A 20,843-nucleotide genomic window follows, 5' to 3' on the forward strand; every position below is an offset into this window, starting at 1 on the left:
CCAAGTGCAAAAATGTAGAAATGTAACATTAATATTAGACAGAATGACCAGTCAGGCAGGTCTTGCTCTGCTGAAAATACATGGGAATAAAAAATATTACATGGAACAGCATAAGTAATAAAGGTGTGAGAAGTGCAGAAGACGAAAAAAGCAGAGAAAAGTTCAAGTGATGTTTTGTTCAAGTGATGTTTTGTTCAAGTGATGTTTTATGAAAAGCAGAAAAGAGAACACCTTGGAGGTGAGGGGTTGGACAGCTGACTGATGAAAACAGAAGGTTTTGGCTTTTGAAGCACTTAAATTTGTCACAGTTTACTGAGAATTGGTGTCACCATCCCTCACAGACTGTTAGAGACCTACTTTTCTCAGATGGAAATCAGCTTGAATAAGTAGGAGAAGTAGCAACAAGAACAAGGGGTATAAAGACAGCAAAGACAATACATATTTAATCTCCATGTGTCATAAATACTGTGGTCTGATGTGGCAAGGAATATGAAGGCAAGGCATTTTTCATTAAATTACCCATGCTACAAGACTGACTACTGAGCTAGGGGAACTGATAATTCTCGTTAATGAGAAGAAATTTTATCATTAACTAGAATGCGGTGGGATAGTCTCTATGACTAGAATATTAAAAAACACCATACACAGTGCACCAGAAACTGAGGAAAACTGAGCCCAGCCCTCCATGGATCACAGCAGAGGGACATGACTTTTTGGCTTTTTACTAGACAGCGTAAAATGATTGAGCTTGATTCCTTTGATTCATAACAAAGGAATAATCTGCTCAGAGTGTGGCTGCCTTACTTGGAGGAGACTGAAGTCTCCATGAGATGGTCAGTGGACAACCTACTTTTTCAGCAGTGCCCAGTTGCAGTGGATTCCTGCCCCAGACATGTTTATAGGTATCTTTGACACTTAAGAGGGAAGTATTTTGCAGAGACCAGAAAATAATCTTCTTATGTTTTTATTGCTCAGTGCTCCACTCTGCAAGAGTAACTCAAATTTATGAGACTAAAATTTGTTAAAAAGACTTACTTCTCTAATCTAGAGACTTCAACATCTTCACAAGCTACATGAGCTTTCTTCTGTGACATGAACAAATACCCTCGGAGGCATACAATGTATTCCTCTGAGAATTAAATCAAAGCAGATTTCATAAAGGAAAAAAAAGGGCTGTTGTCTTTCTCTTTTTTTCCCTCTCTTCTCTCAGAGGTGCTTATAACCAAATATTTCAAACCCCTGTCATGGGACAGACCCCGCATTACTTGATGTAGTTGTAGATGAACACCTCCTTCATTGTACAGAGCAATACATTACTGTGGAAAGCAGAGTCTGGTCTAATGCTCTGTAAGTAATGTGTAAAATAATAAAGAAACCAAACATGGAACCCCCTTGACACTGTATCTGGTGGATTCACCAGGTACTTGTTCAGTGCTCAAAAGAACAATTTTGAAAGCGGTTTTGTTCTTCCCTTCTCCCTTCTCCCTTCCCTTCTCCCTTCCCTTCTCCCTTCCCCCTTTCCCCTCCTCCTCTTCTCTTATCAGCTTGTCAAAATATTTCAAGAATAAAAGAGAAAGCTTAAGACATATGTTAGCAGAGGGGAAGGGGACAATGACTTGATAGCTCTTTGAGGGCACAACCCTTTCATTTTCAGCAAAACACAACAACCTGGTTTAAAAATTCTCCCATCTTCCTTCTGTCTATGGAGTCATGGCCGGAGTTTAAATGGGATACATTTGAATGCTTGTAGGAAGAGAAACTCAGTGGAACCTGTAAATCTTTTGTCTCCCATCAGAGGCCACTATGAGCCCAGGGTGTTTAGCCTCCTCCAGGATCAGGCCCTGTATGAATTGCATCAGATTTTCCTAAAACAGTGTTAACTCCTTCTCTCAGACTTTCTGCTTTTCAGTCACAGAATGATCAAAGTGACAGGAATAGGTGATTAATGTCAGCAATAGGACTGGTTGGATTTTTGCATATTGTTCCCAACACAGGCTAAGCAAATCTAAGAACCAGAAATTCTGCAGGCAAAATCTTTGCTTTCAGCAAATGCTGACAAAGCTACACAATTTTACTGCTTCTGGCACTTTATTCCCAAGCTTGAAAATAAACCTAGAATTAAAGGGTTCTTATATCAAAACTTTTGTATATTTAGTGGAGCTCATTAAAATGTTTTCATCTGAATTGTTTTCCATCAGGAAATGGTGACTGGGTGGAATCCAAGTGCTCCACAACCGTGGTTTGGGTGGTGCTGGGGAACACAAGGACACCACCAGGCTCCCTGTCTGTCTCTCAGCTCTAAGTCCCCAGGGAGACACACAGCCTGTTTTAGTGCCAGGGAGGCCACCTCCCCAGGATGCTGAGAGCAGAGAAGGACTTGAGAAAATCCATAATATTTATTACAAAATATGACTCTTTTAATATATCTACCCCATGCTAAATGCTGCTGCATAAAAGAACTGTGATGCCTCTGTAGTCCTGTAAGTACTATACAAAATGCTGGCATCATCTGGTGTTAGTCTATGCTTACTTCGAAGCTGACCTTTAAAGAAAGAAGTGAAAACATGTAGACCTTTCTTTTATAAACACATCACTTTTGCTCATTCTTGGGTTATGCTTTTCTCTACAAGCACAGTACGTTTAATGCTGGAGAGTCTGAAGTGAAAACACAGTTCTGGCATTTCATCCCCCACATCTGCAAGAGTAGGAGTTAGGCTTGTTTGGTTCACTAAACTGACATAAATAATATTATTTTTTCCTTCTATATTTCATTTTTAATAATAGTAATAATTCCCCATACCGCAACTTTTGCTTGTTGGCTGTAACAGGTCTCTTGAGGGAGATAAAACACGAATGAAAGCAGAAAGGGCACGTGTACTATACCTGATGGGAAATATGCCATTGGCATGAGGCAAATTGCAGCGGTGCTTAGAAAATTTTACATTGATACTTCAACTGCAGTACCTGCTCACTGGCTTCTTCAGAGCTACATCTAGGATAACATTCTTTTTAATGTTTCTATTTATTGCAAGTTAGCGATTTAGACTTTATCTGTAATGCTTAAAAGATAATTTATAATGCACAGAAGCCATAAAGCGCTGAGGATGTTGACACTCCCATGACTTATAGATACTCTTCCTTCATCTGCAGTTCCTAAAATCTGTTTAACTGTTTAATCCATGTTACAGTGGGTGTTTAAATGGGTGAGAGTGTGTGGTTTGGGAGAGAAGAATTCTCGAGATTTCTAAATCCTCATTTAAGGCTGAAGCAGAGATTAAAATATTATCATGTATTCAAGAATTCATTGCTAGAAGAACCAGCTGTTTGGTTTTGACACACTGGGTTTAGCCCTGCTCTGAAGATCATAATGTTTTCTTATTTTTCTACAGAGCCCAAGATTGCATCTTGAATGATCTGTCAAATACATAATTTTTCCATCTTCCTGAAACTGCAGAATTCACACTAACCTGCTCAGGTTTCACTATTTACTGTTTTATGACATTTCATGTGTATTTCTCTCCCTTTACTTGATCACAGAATGAGGATTCCTTCCAGTCTTAGCTTCACAGGAGCTTCACCCGTTTAGAATTACCTAATTCCCATCCTCAGGGATGCAAATGAAAGAGAAGAGTGAAGAGCAACATTAGGAAAGATGGCAATAGTGTCCTGAAAGAAAGAGAGCAATATGCAGGAAACGCAAACGTGGTGGTGGCAATGTAGCTGCCACCACTTTGCCGATGCTTCATTTCAGGAGTGAAGAGTTAGTCCACAAAAGGGATAGAAACCACCCCAGAGAGAAAAATCCATGAAGATGATATCTATTAGGCTTTGAAGTATGTGAAGGCTATGGAGGTCTGCTACACCAAATCCATACAGAGCTTGAATATTTGCAAACTCCCTTTGCTAATCAGATGTTTGGTCCTTTTCACAATATTGGTGAGTATTTAAAATACATCTAATCCTGAAAATACTGAAATTCCTCAGAAACTGTTCACGAGTTTTCTAGGATTAAAAAAAAAAATCACTGTTTGAATCTAGTTCCTCTCCTTGTGTTGTTCTAATTGTAAAGGCAGTAATGTTTCCATCTTTTGAATTTTTTTGTCATGAAACTGACTGCAAGAGCCCTAAAAAATATTTTTTAAGTCTGGTAACTCTGAGTTACTGTATGTGTTTAACAGGCACAACTATAACAAGGTGAATAATCCACTGAATAGAAAAGGCCATAAAATGGTCCTATGAACACCACTGTGCTCATATGAACAGACACAAAGCACATGTTACACTGGGCAGAGTTTAATCCAAACTGACTATGAAAAGAGTTCCTCAGTTACAGGACTAGTCTTTATTTTCCTGTGGTGTACTTCCTATCTCAATGTTAACATATTGCACATTACCAAATCACTTTCTCATAATTAATCTGATCATAATAAAGTGTTTGTTGTAATTACCTGAAACTTTACCTTTCAGGTAGCATTCCATGTTCTTGGACACATTGTGTCCAAACACAAATTTGAACAGCTCCATCTTTACATCTGAGTTTTTTACTTGTCACTTATTCGCAAATATTACTGAGTTATTGAAGACAGTAAAGAAATATGGAAGGTACTGACAGCAGCCTTCATCAATAACCTGTCTGAACACAAAACATACTGAAAAGATACCACAGAAATTGTTATCTTTAAGAGAGTGCTCAAACTGCTAGCACATGAGTTTAATGGATGTGAAGAATGTGATCTGAGATTTCTTTTGCAATTATTTCACCTCCATGATTGTAGTGGGGCCAATCCAAAAACTAATGGAGACACATCTGTCTTTGTTAAAGAGAGTGGAATAAAATAAAACTATATTCATTGATAAAATCAAATCCCATGCTTATGAAAATTAATAAAGAAAACTCTAAGTAAAAAGTTCTTGAGTTCCAGCTTGGTTTGTTTCATGTATTTTCTTTGGTGCCTTTATTTTTCTGGTGCTTTTGCAGAGCAGCTAGTGAGGACTGAGAATCATTAAAAGGTAGAACACATTGCTCTCTAAGGTGAGAAAGGCATGGGGCTGGGTCGATGCACACAGTGTTTTGCTGGGCAACTTGAGTGATCCTTAGAACCATGTGCAAAAAAGCAAACTTTTTTTTCCTTATATATTTGATTGTTCCAGAGAAGTCAGTTAAGACCTTTCCAAACCTTTCTCCTGGAGATTCTTGTAAAAATGCCACATGATCTCCAATATGAAATGGATCAAGGCTGAGGAAATTATCCTTTCCCTCCAGTACACACCTTCTTCTCTAAGGAAAACACCTGAAGCAAAAAGATTTTGTTTGGACAAACTACCCAAAGATGACCCCAAATCCAAAGGCAGAAAAGTTAAGTGTGTTCAAATTGTGGGTTGTGTGTTTCTGACTCACACTGTTTGTCCTGTTCTCCCCTCCTGCCTCCCAGACACAGTAGTTATTTGGGATGCAGTCCAATAACATATCCAGCCACAATGCCTACAGCCACTTCTGGGTAGCTGTCTGGAAAGCAATGTTAATTTTTTTCTGTTCAAGACAAATTGGCAATTTAAGAGCCTTTTTGAAAGCAGAAACAGTGTTAGGCGAGGTTTGGATGTTTCCACCTGGGTATTTTTCAAAATTGATGCTGGGCTGCTTGTGTCATTAATAATGATTTATTTCTTATTCGGTTACTCAGGCTGCAATTAGATTCTGTGCATAGTGCTTTGCAGGACAAAGACAAGAATAAAAGCTGTGATCCCCAGACCTCCTAAATCACAGATCTCATATATGTTCTTTCTTAAACAGGAGTTTGTGTTTCAGCCCTGTGACAGGACGAGGCTGCATCTGGGAGTGATTCTTCTAAATGTGGAGATGTGCTAAGATCATTCCTTCACACTCTGTGGTAGGTTGCAAATCAGACCAGCCAAGTGCAACTGGGACATGGGATCCTAGAGAACATGATGCTGTACTGTAAATGAGTGCTGAATAGAACCAGCTTCAGGGATTGTCAAAAGATTGAAACCAATTCACAGAATCACAGAATGGGTAATATTGGCCAGCCTCACTGCTCAAACAGAGTCATCCTAGAGCACCTAATAAAGGATTGCATCCAGACAGCTCTTGAATATCTTCAGTGAGGGAGACTCTGCAAATGCTCTTGCCAACCTGTTCCAGAGTGTGGTCACCTGCACAGTAAAGTTCTTCCTCATGTTCTGGTGGAACTTCCTCTGCATCAGTTCCTGCCATTGCCTCTTGTCTGATCGCTTGGCACCACTAAGAGCCTGGATTCTTCCTCTGACACCCTCCCTTCAGATATTCATGTACACTGATAAGGTCCCCTCTCAGTTGTCTCTTCTTGTGGCTGAACAGGCCCAGCTCCCTCAGCTTGTCCTCATAAGAGAGATGCTCCAGTCCCTTAATCATCTTTGTTGCCCTCCACTGGACCTGTTCCAGGAGGTCCATGTCTTTTCTGTACTGAGGAGCCCAGAACTGGACACAGCACTACAAGGCCTCACCATGGCTGAGCAGAGGGGCAGGATCACCTCCCTTGACACAGTGCTTTTCCTAACGCACCCCAGGATACCAGTGGCCTTCTTGGTCACAAGAGTACTACTGCTGGCTTATGAACGGTTTGTTGTCCACCAGGATGCCAGGTCCTCCTCTCAGAGGTGCTTTTTAGCAAGTTGGTTCCTATCCTGTGCATGGGGCTATTCTTTCCTAGAGCCCTGCAAGTGCCTTTGTTGATTTTCAGAAGGTTCCTTTCAGCCTGTCTCTCCAACCTGACAAGATCCTTCTTAAGGGCTGCACAGCCCTCTGGGGTATCGGTCACCTCTTCCAGCTTTGTGTCATCAGTGAACTTGCTGAGAAGGCCTCTCCTCTTCATCCAAGTCACTGATGAATAAGTTAAACAATAGTGGGGCCAGTATGGAAGCTTAGGAGACACCACACAATACAGGCCTCCAACTAGACTCAATTGCAAGAGTCTAAATCACTGTGTTCAAACTCAACAGACCTGAGTGAGATACGAGTGTAGACATGAACTGAGCAGTAGGACACCACATGGTTCCAGGGACTCGTTCACCCATCTCTTTTGTGAACTGAGTCTTCTATTTTTATATAAAGAAAGACTGTTCTGAGAGAAAACAGGAGTGAAATGGGATGTAAGGACCAAAGGTCAAGTGGAAAATTAACAGAGCTTACTTGCTTTGAAGATATCTTGTGATCTGGCACTTCAAAACAGAACTTTCTTTTCTTTTTTTCCTTGCTGCAGAACTGAGGGAAGAGCAGGAGGGAAAAAGGAAAGATAGGTGCAGATGGCATTATTAGATTTGTTAGCTAGAAGAGAGTAAATGGGATGAAGAATCCAATTTAGCATTAGCAAGACCGAAAAGAGCCTCCAAAGGGTTATACTGAAAGACCCATAATTATTCTGCTTACCGTCTTGTGTATTGAGGAGTACTGCTGTAACTAATGCTCTGGGAACTCTTTCCAGAGTGAATGGAGGAGGAGCAAAGACATAAAGACATACATGCTTTGAACATCCTTTGGTATCACAGCTGTTTGGGATAAACTTTGGTCATCTCTATGCTCTGTGACCTACATTCACTAGAGAATGGAATTCACAGGAGCTACCAAACTGAGCAGGATGCTGTCCAGCCTGCCCAATACAAAGTGCTGCAGAGATGAGTACAGAAGTCATAAGATATCTTTGTGCTAAATTTAAACACCTGCTTCACCTGGAGCTCAGAAACTGGGTAAGGTTGGCAGCTTTGTACTCATCAGATAGCATCAATGTGGAAATACACAAAAGATTCAAGGACTTTCTCTCTATGAATTATAAACAATCTCACTGAAAGAAATGCTGCAATCCATGACAATTATGTAGCAGGTAATTCTCAGCCAAGTTGCTGAATTGTCTTCAAATATTATATAAACTATTCAGTCACTATATAAACTATTCAGTTTTCATTAAGCTGTAGAAAGGGTGGACACGACCTTGTAAATTATAAAGGATGCACCTGTCTGATAAGAGAAGACTAGCGTTCCTGTTCTTCCATTTAACATGAAACTGTTTCACAGAAGACAAAATAGTTCCAACAAGAAGTCCTGATAATTGTGTTACAAATGGCTTTGAGCGCCGATCTTCTTTATCCAGAAGGAAGGCCTGACTCTGGGTGCCCACTCAGAGTCAGGCCCAGGTTTCTCAGCACAGGCTGTTAGTTGGACTGCCAAGCTGTCTGCTGCTGAAATACACAGATGTGCTCTGTGCCTACCAAAGCATGTCTATCCAGTTGGGAAAAACAGGGAGGCAGAAAAAGGACTGCCTCTGACACCTGAAATCCTAGTAAAATAACATTTAATACTGATATTATTTCATATAATATATGTGATATTATATTTCATACAGCAAACTTTAACTTTGTTCCTAATATTTTTATTTTCAAGGTTAGTTATACTTCTTGATATATAACCCTTCAGGCTCTTGTGTTGATTTAATACTCATCACTGAATATTCAGAAAATTTTATTAACTTGGCATTTTGTACCAGTGTCTTTACAGAAAATGTTAAAGAGACTAAGTGCCTCCATCTACCCTTGAGGAACATCAAAAGTAACCCCATTTTAACAAGTGTGCTCTCTTTGTGATGCTTTGCTGGTTTTGTCCTGAGTAGTGTGAGGAGCCAATTCAGTTTGAATTCAGCCATTTTAGTTTGCCTCAACTGGTTGGGGTTAAACCACAACAGATGCCTCTCATTATTTCCCAATTAAGTCTTACCTTGCTTTACCTTTTAGTCTTTGCACTAATCTTTCCCGTCCAAGTTTTGCTAAATTAATAACCAGCTTTGTTTTACTTAGCTTAGGTTACTACATATCCCCAATCCAGAAGATCACTGGTGTTAGCAAAAAAAGCTAAAGGTAGTCTCCTTTCTTAGTACCCTTATGAATTACTTTTCCATGAGTGATGAGCTGAGATGGGGGCATAAAGATTACTTACAGCATAGCTCTTAATTCATTTACAGGTCAATGTTCTCTGTAGTTGTGATATTAAGGATATACTGTCTATTAGCTTTACTGACCTCAGACTTAATACTACACATTTGTTTTCATTAAATTGCATTTTCCATTTCTAAGCCAAATGATATAGGAGATCAAAATCTAGCCACAATATTCCTTAATAGTAGTTGCACCTTCAAATTATTTTTGCTGAATTTGATATATGCTTTAGATAGCTGCATGAAAATAGTTAAACATTTTTCATATAAGACAGGTTCTCAAAATGACCTCAAAAAGCTACAGTTAATAACAAGGAAAAACTCCCACACCTTTCCAGCGCTGTAAGTTAGTCACTGTTATTATACAAGTCCTTTCTTTAAGGTATTTTAACCCTCAGGCAATTTTGCAGTGTTATCATTAGAGCTGAGCATTTTTTCTTTCAGCTAAAACTAAGCTTGTGGCAAAATTTAAGTTTTGATGTTTAGTTACCCTAACATCATGATCTGAAGTGGCATTTGCTATGTAAGTTGGAACATATTTTCTGGGCTAGAATTACAAAAATGGTGGAGAAGTTCTCACCTTCCTTTGGTCCAGCAGAAGATGCAATTCATGATTCTGTGCAAGATCTAAACCTTACCTGCAATTCCCCTTCAGGGAACAACAGCTGAGCTGCAAGTATTCTGGTGTTATTAGCAGATGAAATATATGGTTTCTCACTGTTGCTTGTTTGAGCTGTTTTATTTAGTAAATACAATTAAACATACTCTAGAGTACTTGGGTGTTTTGTCTCCTTGTTGAGTGGCTGATCTTTCAGACTTTTGATCAACATTAGAGACAAAGTCAGTATTTTGTACCAATTAGAAAATATGTAGCAGCTGACGCTACCCCTTTCTGCCCAGCTGCTCAGCAGTTAGGGCAATCATTTAGGCAGTAAGAATTGTGTTTGGGTCTCCTCAGCCTGCGATCAGCTCAGAATTTCTCCTCTCTGGTTAATCTTGCTCAGCCTTGAATGATTGTTAACTGCAAAATATGGCATTTCCTTCAACAGTTTTGTGAATGTTAAGCATGATTTCATTTGCTTATTTTTCTCCAAACATATACCTGAAGAGATTCTTGTGCAAAGTGTCAATGAAATGAAATATTTTTTGTTGATTTTTCTCAAAAAACAAAATAAGCTTTGGAATGAAGGTTTCCAGGGGTTTTTTTGGTTCATTTGATGCATTGTAAAATCAGTTATGAGTACACTGTTTATTACTTTTTGGTACAGATCTGTGCAGTGGTGATGCTCATACCATTTGCCACGGGTCTAGTAGAACACTTCCCCATTTCTTTACAGGTTAGATAGATTTCTCTTTGCAGAATATAATTGTATTTCCAGAACTAGATACCACAGAAGGGTGAGGACAAAGCCTATTAAATACTAAGGGATAGATCCAAGTCTTTTCACTGTCTCCATGAATTTGAGGAGGCTTTCAGAAAAGGAACTCACCCTTGTAGATCTGTTTGATCCCCTCACTAGGATGTCTAAAGGCTGGGTAGAAGTGGGGCATGGAAAAACAGAGTGAAAATTACAGCAGAGCCACTGTTTTGCCCACTCTGTGGCTTCCTTGGAGAAACGGAGAATGCCAGGCCATTCTGGAATAAAGGCATTGTCAGTTTGCACACCACTGTCTCTGAGTCATGCCTGAGTTCTTGAAGTTGATCCGTGGGTTGGCACCAAGCAGCTAGAATATTTGTTTTCTATCAATTAATTATCATCTTGCAACACCCTAGATTTTGTATTTATTTAACCAAGGAAAAAACTGTTTAACTGTTCCACAGAACCACCAGAGGTTTGTGATTGTCATGGGTCATGTTGTACGTGTCACTACAACTGTTATATTGTAGTGTAAAATAGATGTCAGAAAAAAAGGGAAATAGTTTTAGAAGAACAACACTCCCCATTTTGAAAGCCTAGTGTAACCTCAACAGAGTATGCTAGAAAACAGGCAAAAAAACATTGAAGATGATCATAGTTTTAGAAGACTGAGTCACCATTCGTCATGAATAAGGGAGGTAGTATGCTAGACAATGAGTTTTTCTAATTTTGTGATACTTTAGAGACTGTTTAGGGGACCTGTAAATAGGAAAGTATATTAACTGCAATAAGCCTTTCACTGGCTGAGCTCTTACATATATAAATTGAAACCTGAAATTTTCTTTACAAAGAGTTTGGCTAATGGCACACTGTACTAAAGATGTTTTCAAAAGGTAAACAAGTGGCTGCCCACTTTTACTTTCAGCCAGGGAGTGGAAAATCCTCCTTGGCTACTCTTACTTCTCTGGTCTCTAGGAAAAAAAGCAGTTTTAAAAATGTTTCACATAAAATTGCTATTTGAATGCCACCCAACCCAGGGAATTCAGACCACGCAGGTCTGAAAAAAAGGTCCAAGACAAACCTTTTACCACCAATGAGGAAGGAAATTGCTAACAATCTAAGCCAGGCTCTCTGTGGCTTTGTTCGTTCATGCATTTTCCTGCTGTAAGGCATGGGTAGTGATTTTTCTTTGGCTCCTACAGGAATGCTTTTCTCAGGAAAGTGCAGAGTAAAAAAGGAGGCAACAGATTTGCTGCCTTCTCCTGCTTGAAGAATCCTTGCCTCTTTTCTCTTTTGGGGTTCTTTTCTCTCCCTTTCTCATCTGCGGACTGCATTGGGGGGGTAGCTGCCCCTGTCATGGACCTCTCCTAGCCACCTTCCTCTGCTACTCAGGTTTCAGAGAAAGGAATGGAAGGGAAGAGGGCTGTTACAGAAGTCTGAAGGGGAACCAGGAGTGGGACAGCCAGATGTGATATGAGGGTACATTAGCAAGAATTAGCTGCCAAGGTTAGAGTAGAATGAGTACTTAGGTGGAAGGCACACACATAAAGTTGAGATATTCTTCTCTCTTGTACATAACCCACATACTCCCTCCTACATTTTTAGGTCTCTTCAGCGTTGGGGTAGAATGTTCAGAAACCGAAGTGCACCCATATCTCAAGATGCAGCTCACAGAGTGTGGTTCTATCACATGTCTTCTTTCAGCTGGAATTCTGGTTCACAGACTTCTCTCCCCTCTTCTCCTCTTCTGCCAGCTGGAACTTTTTTTTTTCTCTTTTCCTATACTGCTTCTCACTACTGCATTATTTGGATCAATACAGCTATAAACTAAGCCAGGGAGATAACCCAAGATAAAAAAGATAAAACTCATGGTTTGAGCAAGCAATGGAAAAGGGTTTGCATCCTTCATGCTTGCCAAGGCCTTGACAGTGTAGCTGAAAGACTGTTACATTTGTTTTAATATTTATTAAAGGTTTCTTCCCCATTCCCTCTAAGTGTTTCATAGGGTTGCTGTAATCCTCAAAGAATAATTAAACTCACTGACAACTAGCTCACAGTTAACCAGAATGCTGTTTTTAAATTATTTTTGCTTTGGAGTCTTGGCCTGCCATTGCAGGTGGATGATGGGTAACATGTAAATGTATAGATGATTCTGAAATATAATGAGGGACCATACTCAACATTTTAAAGAGGTAGATGGAGATCCTTGATTTATCTGTCCTGAATTTGATAGGGAATTCACTTGCCCCCACCCATACTGCCATTTCACAAAGCTGAGCCAAAGATAAAGGCGATCAGGCAAACCTACAAAGAAGTATATCAAAACCCAGAAAGCAGTGTTTTTTGAACATCATGAATTTTCATTCCAAGGAGCATAAACTTCTCTAAATACAAAGCTCAGCAAACCTCAGCACATATGACAGAGCCTTTTGAAATAATTAGCTGAGGTTAGATGTTGCTGCTCCAAGTTATGACTGCAAAACAAGGCAAACAAATGTTTTTATTTTAATTACAGTACATTGTATTTCCAAAATTCTTACTTTTTGCTACTGATTATACCTAGATGGTATTTGCACATTCTACAGTTTCCAATATTAACATTTATTTCATTATTCAGGTTTGGAATATATACACCTTATCTTTGGTTTCGTACATTTCAGTGGCATGCTTTGAGCAAATACTTTTAGTATTACTATGCAAATGAATTATAAATCTAAACTCTTCACTGTTTACAAAGAGAAACCTTTGTAAAGCTGCTTAAAGAGCTTAACAGTACACTACCTCCCAATGCAGGAACAACTTGGTTGTTCCCATCCTCTTAACCATGTTCATATATTTAACCTGATGAACATAAATTGGTCCTTTGGGACTATTCTGCTACTTGAAAATTTTTCCAGTGCAAGTACTTGTATTGAGGTTAATACATAATGTAAAGGAAAATGAAAAACCTGTGGCTAAGCTACTGATCTAGGAGACAGGCTTTCCTCCTGCACTTTGATTAGGCTAATTTATGCTAGTTTTAAATTAGAGCTAATTTATGCTAGTTTTATTTTTGGAGCATTCAGAAAGGCTATATTACTGCAACAGTAATTCTCATCTGTGCAGGGCACATGATAAATAAGATTGTTCTGTGCAGGTAGAGTCTTTCACTCTTTATATACTTTGTATATAGTGCAGATAATGACCCAAAGAGAGCACAGAGTCACAGTTTCTGAGTAGAGCTGACCTTGGCAGTGTTTTGAAGCTTACAAAATCAATATTGTTGAAGTCCTCCAAGAATCCTGGAACAAAAACCCAGTACTCTGAATGATGATCATACTGATTATTTCTGTTAAAGTTTATTTCTTTGGCACCTCAGCTAAAAATACCCTTTGATGTAAGTGTTGGCAATCTGAATAGAATCTAACTTCTTTATTCAACAGAATGTATTTAACTGAGTATAATTATGCATGTCATCCTTACCATTACCTGTCCAATACAATTCTGTTCTTTCAGAAGAGTTGGGCAGTTACACCATTGAAGATTTTATAAAGCTAAAATCTTTTGTTATGTTCTTTGATGCTAATGAAACTGCAGCCAAGCACTGAGAACATCCTAAAAGACCATTAGAAGTCTATGTGTTCTTTATTAGCTATAGTGGATTTGGGTTTTTTGTTTGATTTGGGTGGGGTTTTTTTTGATTTTTGTTACCACTGAACACATCTGGGCAGATTGCTGATGCACAGAAACCTGCATGGAGATGGAGGCTAGAGCAGCTGTTAAAGAAAGCTGTATTCCTCAGCACTTCAGAAGCTGCTCTTTGAGACAAATGTGGACTTGAAGCCCAAAATGGGCTATAGGAACATACAGCCTGAACTGTTATCACATATAGTAATGCATTCCCATACAAACCACTTTATTGAGAACTCCTAATATCTTCCCTGATTGCTCTATCACTCTGAGGTCTCTTCTATTTTGCTCACCTAATGACTTCTGCATAATTTTGGTATCCGTCACATTAATATTTCTTAGCATTAGTTAGCTGTCTTTCTTTCCTTTCTAGTCAAATAGAATCCATATTATCTACCTATGGATATCTGCTACGAAGGCATGTACTTCTAGGCTAACCCTCTCAACCTCTTTTACAGTTGCAGAAAGGAGACATGGAGCTGTTTAGTTACTGTGGTTTTCTTTTAGCATCACAGTCAATCTGAATCTGAGTCACAGGGCTTTTCATCCCTTCTGGACTTGCACAAAATTGGAAATGTTCTACTATTCCCAGGGCAGAGAAAACACATTATCTGAAGTCTAGGAAATGTGTGAAAAAAACACTGAGATGTTTTTGCCATATGAATAGCACACTGTTGCAGCGGGGATTACTGCAACAAGTATATTTCAAACCAGGAGTCCCGTGGAAACCGAAGTATATATGGACAGATTCGTGGTAGATGTTTCAGAGATGTTTATTTCTCCAGCCGCATGGCCGGGGCTCAGCTCAGGAACTCCCCGGTCACGGGACCCGAGGGTCCTTGGCCACCCCGGGGAACACAAACCAACCCATGGGGAATGAGGCTGAGCAGGAGCAGGGAAACTCCGTGCCTCCCCCCCAGGGCCCATCTCCCAGGGCTGCATGGCAGGGGGAGGAGACCCCAACAGCACACTGTTCACAAAATGATTGCAGAATAGATTGCACGGCTGCCAGACTTACAAGATAATTAGAGGCTGAATTGTCAGATTTTGCTTAGCTTGACTGAATGCACTCCATCTCCAAGTACAGATACTGTATACTTAATTGACTCATCATAAACTTTAAGTAAAAGCCACAAAATTATGTAAAAAACTCTACTGGTGTGTCCTTTGTACTTAGTGCTTTGAGAGCTCATTATAGTTGAAAAAAACCCCCCAAATCTATGATTAAAAATCTTAAAGAAGTATCATCTTTTCAGATCCAAAATGCTTACCATATATATGGAAAATTATCTCAGGTACTTATAGAACAAAACATAACTAGCAAATGGTAGCAACACCCTGGAATTAAGCTTCAGTCTTTAAAGTTCATTTTCATGCAAGATGTGATTACAAGAAATGGTGCAATTTGAAATGTGTATTTCAAAGAACAGGGTTGTCAAAACAGAAAGCTGTCAGGCAATCGCATCTTTTGAGTCACAACAAGGATAAAAGAATTGTTATCATAAAGAACTCTTACAATTATTTGGATGCATTAAATGGTTCAGAGTAACTGAGGCTATTTCTTATTGCATGCTGGAACAGTACAGTAATGCTTTATCAATCCATCTTTTCACGCACAAGGGCTTAAACTCTGGTGTACCAGCAGAGCTTCCTGCTGTGAATGGGTTTGCTGAGATATCATGCAGGAGACAGGTGCTGCTCAAGTGCCAGCAGCTAGTCTAGGTAGGATATTATGACCGCAGGTGCTTCACAAAGCTGAGGTGCCATTCAGCCTTTTAAAGACACTGTTAGCAGCTGGAGGATTACTCAGAAAGAAGGCTGAATTGTTGCACTGAGTACTGTCACAATTCATCTAGATTTGTTCACCTCTAGCCAAAGGCAGGAGAAAAATCAAACCATGCTTTACATGTATTTTTCACTTTAAGGCAGAAATTATGTGCACGTTCTGTATCTAGAAAATTGCACAAGATGAAAATCCATGTAGTTTGATGGTTTCATCTTGCCTTTGGTATTTGTAGCAATCATTCAAAAGAGGTTTTAAATATTTCCAGTAGGATATGTATTTTAATACATAGTATTTGACATTGCTGCATGCTCTGTGCTGAATTCAGTAAGATCTAGACTGTAAGATATAAATAAAATAAATTTGCTGTGGCATTATTCCTGATTCTGTGTGGGTAATGCTCTGAATATAAGAGAGTGTCAGTCTTTCATTTTCATCTGAAATTAAGTGGGGATTTTTTGGTTTGGTTGTTTGTTTTTTTTTTAATCTATTAAAAAAACATGATTAAGTAATGGGCCTGCAGTTCAGGAAGATTTCTCAGTATTGGGTTGTTCTGCTCATATTGTGATTAAATAATCTACAGACAGATGGAATCTTTGCCATTTGATTATTTTCCAGATTAGTGGACTCCAAATTTTTGGATGGCCATCACAAAAAACAGATCTTACTCATTTCTCTTAATTTCTTGTAAATGTGAAGTAGTTTGAAGATTTTAATTAGAAGAAGATGATAAATTTTCAGCGGTAATTCCTGGTTTAATTTTACAGTTTTTTTCTTTTACACTGTTTATTAATAGCCACTCTATGATTAACTTGCACTGAGACCTAGAGCAGGATATACAAAACTGGGGCAGTAAGGAAATTAAAGTTATGTGAACTGCAGAACCAAATTTTCTGCTCTCTGTAGTTACATAGTTATTTTCCTTTGATATGAGGACTTCTGGCTGTGTTGAATATTTATGTACCAAAGTGTTTCCTAGCAAAACTAGGTGGTCAGAGGTGATATGAGGACATTTTACAGTATTGTTCTCAAGATCAACATTTGGAGCTGAGTACAGGACTGCACCAGTTGTCAGTGTGGTTATATGCTGGGAGCAATCAAATTCCTCTGAAATCAGAGTAACTGTCAGTGCTAATTAGCAGAGGTGTGAAATAATGATGTCTTTTTAATCAAGAGGTCTCTCTAGGAGCTAAGCTTATGCACATATTTTATAGTATTTACATTGTGTTTAATTGGGACACCTCTAAGGCTTCTCACTGGGTAACTGGGACAGTTGGAATTGTATCTGGTGGCTGATTAACTCCCACTTAGTGGTAATTATGAGAGTAAGGCCCAAGCATTCAAATAAGCACTGCACCACACTGTGCTGTGATGCGCTTTGCCACACATCTCTCACTGTGCCCTCAAAACATGCTGCATGTTCCTCAGCCAAAACTGTTGAACTGAAAGCTGAGGGAGCTTTACTGCCCTGGCTGCAGCTGCCAACACTCATGATGTTTTAGGTGCAGTGGTAAAGGATCACTTCTTCACACATCCTACCCCTTCAGAAAGATTTTTTGTGTGTGTGTGTGAAGTCTTTATTTTTGCCCTTAGAGTCCTAATTGGTGCTGTGTTAAATGTTGGTCATAGGCTTTTGGCTGTCTACGGGAAGATCTGCTGATCAAGGAAAACCAGGACCAGAACATCTGGGCTGGCAGTTGGCAATGGGAGATGGCAGAAGATACAAGCAGCTAAAAGAAATGTGTGAATGTGTTTGTGATATTAGAAATCTGCAACTATGTGTGGGCAAAGCAGCCGGTGCAGAGAGAGCAGTACAGCAGATGTGCTCACACTAAACTGGGAGGTGGCCACAAACCCTACCATGGGGTTGTGACTGGTGGAGAAAATCAGAGCTGGCAAAGTGACCCAGGGCAGGTTTTCTTAAAGATGGGGGCTATTCCATCAGAAAAAAATGAAATAGGAAAGGACTTGGGGAATAGATGAAAGGGGTTTTAGTGAGAAGTGTGGACTGCTCTTGGGAGACCCAGAAATTGGATTTGGGAGAGGTGAAATGCTTTTTAGAAGTCTGAGAAGCTCTGGGTGAGCTGGGAGGCACTGAAGAGATCTGTGGCTGTGGTACAGCTTGCTAAGAAGATAAAAGAGTCCATAGAGAGAAATTAGAGGGAAGAGGGAAATTCAAACATCTGGTGTTAGGGGTACACAGGTACCTACCTGTCTGGTACACAGGTACCTGAAGAATCACCATAGGACACCCACCCAGCAAGGTATCTGTGAGTGAAATCCCTCTCCTCATAAAGAGCTTAAACCTGTCCCTTTAATGCTTTAATTTAATATGCACCTGAATTTTCATGAGCATGTGGTAGGAAGAAGGTTAAGCTAGACAGAAGATGGAGGATATAACTGTGCCACGCCAACAAAAAAGTAGTCACTTAGAAGTGTTTTTAACAGGAGACTTAAAAGTGTTTTAACTGGCTTAAATAATTCAGAGAAGTAGAGTTTAAGCAGCCAAACAATGCAGGGAAAGCAATAAGGGACGTGAGTGATAGAAAGTCCCTCTATCTCTTTCAGTGGCAAAAGTACTCCTACACAGCTCTCTGGCATGTCTAGTAGGAGCATAAAATGTTAGACAAAGTATGTGTGCCAAAACTGCAGTAGGCAGGATGAACCTCTGCAATCAGCAGAACAGAGAACTGTACAATGCACTTACTCCAAAATAGAAAGTCTTCCCGGAACCTGACATGACGTCCTGTTACACCACCGCACTGCTGTCTTCATAGAAAGTAACAAGAATGGTAACATTTTACCTCACAGAAAGGGATGGGAAGCAGATTTCCTGTGGGGTAAGGCCTTTTATTTCTGTTATGTACAGAGCTAATATAAGAAATGTCACTGAATTATCTTTGGCATCATCTACTTATAGCTGATACATTAAACCTATGGCTTTCCTTTATGTATATTAATTCCTATCTTTGCAAAATACATGTGTCTTAAAGTTATTGCTTATAGATGAGTCAGTTCTCCATTTTAAACCAGAATTTTTTTTTTTATTGTGGTTTCCTTTGTCTGTTTTTCAAGGTTTCTCTGAGTTTTGTATATTTTGATCCTAATTAGAGGTTAATATTCCAAAGAACTGTGTACTCCTTGACTTTGGAAAGTAGTGATACTGTCAGTTACTGTCAGTCTTGTAAGTCAGATTCTTCTATGCCATGGATCTGGCTAAGATCCCTACACTTTCTTAAAATTTGAAATATTTTATATTGGAATCAAACTGAATTTTCTGTTTCTCTGTACCTCTTCATTCTTACAATTTTGTAGAGTGTTGTGCCGAGAATATTTCTGTACCGTACAGTTTTTAAAGGAGGGGCTCTCCTGACCCCCAGTCATCTCAGAAGAGTGAAGCTAACTGCTGAGCTGCTGGCCTGACAGAGAGGACAGGCTGAAACACAACCTCTCACTTCGGTATTACAGATATAACTACTGTTGTTACTAAGTATATAACCAATACAAATGAGTGGGAGCACAAGAACAGGTTAATACTTTGTGCATGTTGTTGCTTTAGGGTTTTTTCCTTGAAAGACTGTTGAAAAGCTATTCTACTTATCCCCCAGTCTGTTGTTTAATATCATTGTATGTGGTTTTATGTTCCATACCCTGTTTAATAGACAAGTGAGCAGCAGATGATGCAGAAACCAAAGCAGTAAATATATGTCCTCTAAATTTCTGACCTTTCTCAAGGTGTCCCGGACTGCAACAGTAGTCCTAAATGAGGACAGTGGAGAAGTGAGGTTGGGAAAGGTAAAAAGAAAAGTGGATCCAAACCTCAGTTCAGTTTTTTGTTTCTGTTATTCAGCCAGAACTGTTTGTAGTTAAAACATAACAACAGAAACCTCTTACTGGACCTGGCCTAATAACCCAATGCAGCCAGTACTAGCTGAGGTCTATTTCCAAAGGACGAGATGGAGAGTCCCCTCACGGTGTTCACATCTCCACTGTCCCACAAAACAACTCCAGAGGACTGCCCTGGAAAAGACATTCCAATCCAAAGTTCGCCGCAGCCATGCGGGTCTATCATATTGTGCACAGCAGAAAAAGCTCTCCTTCCACTTCTCCCTGCCTCAGGCTTGTTGAAACTGTGACACTACCTCACTGTCCTGTACCAGGGATTCTACTGAATGCTTGGTGTTGTATGGCAGTACTTAATAAAAAAATCAATGGGGGCTGGATCCAGATCTCTCAGGCTTTCAGGACTTCTCTGCAAATTGTCCCTGCATGAACTTCACAGCCTACATACAAGGGACAAAGAGCATCTGTTCCTAAAACACAAAGCTAATACTCATAGGACTTTCTCTCAATCACTCCATAAGGCTCGACAGCATGATGGCATGTTGTCCTTCACCTGTACCATGCTGTTTTCCACAGAAAGGGAACCAATGTGCTCAAGCTGGACATCAAGGGGATAGCACTGCTATCCCCTCCCCCTCTCCCTTCACAGTGAGGCAGATTTACCTTTGCCATGCACTCAGTTTATAAACAGGCCCCACTTCAGCCCATTGTTGGTCTGCAAACAAATGTTTGTTGAGGTAAAAATAAGAAAGGTACTTGTAACTGTGTCATACGTCTCCCTTTCTTTTTCAATCCTGTTTTTGGCCAACTGAGCACTAAACAAAAACCTGTTTTGAATTCTTTGGCCATATTTTAGCCCATGTCTGTAGCGTGGTGAAGCATAGCTGAGCCAGATTTTCAGATGTATTTAGCCAACTTGGATTCTGTGATGGCACCACTGCCTTGCCTCTGGGCAGTAATTCAGGCACTTTAAGTTACACAGAGCTGTGAGACATAGAACCACCTTTGCTTTCTGAAGACCCCTTCTTGGAGGGAATGACTTTCTGTGAAAGCATTTTTTAAGGTTTCATTTTGAAAGTATAACTTATTGTATTTATGTATTTAATGTTTACTATTGTAAGCAGAATTTTAGAATGCCTTCTTTTTACTGTATTTATTTAGTAATTCCTATGAGATTAGTATCTGAAAAAGAAAAATCAATAGCACTTCACT

Source organism: Coloeus monedula (assembly GCF_965178545.1).
Source record: "Coloeus monedula genome assembly, chromosome: 6".
Taxonomy (NCBI): Eukaryota; Metazoa; Chordata; class Aves; order Passeriformes; family Corvidae; genus Coloeus; species Coloeus monedula.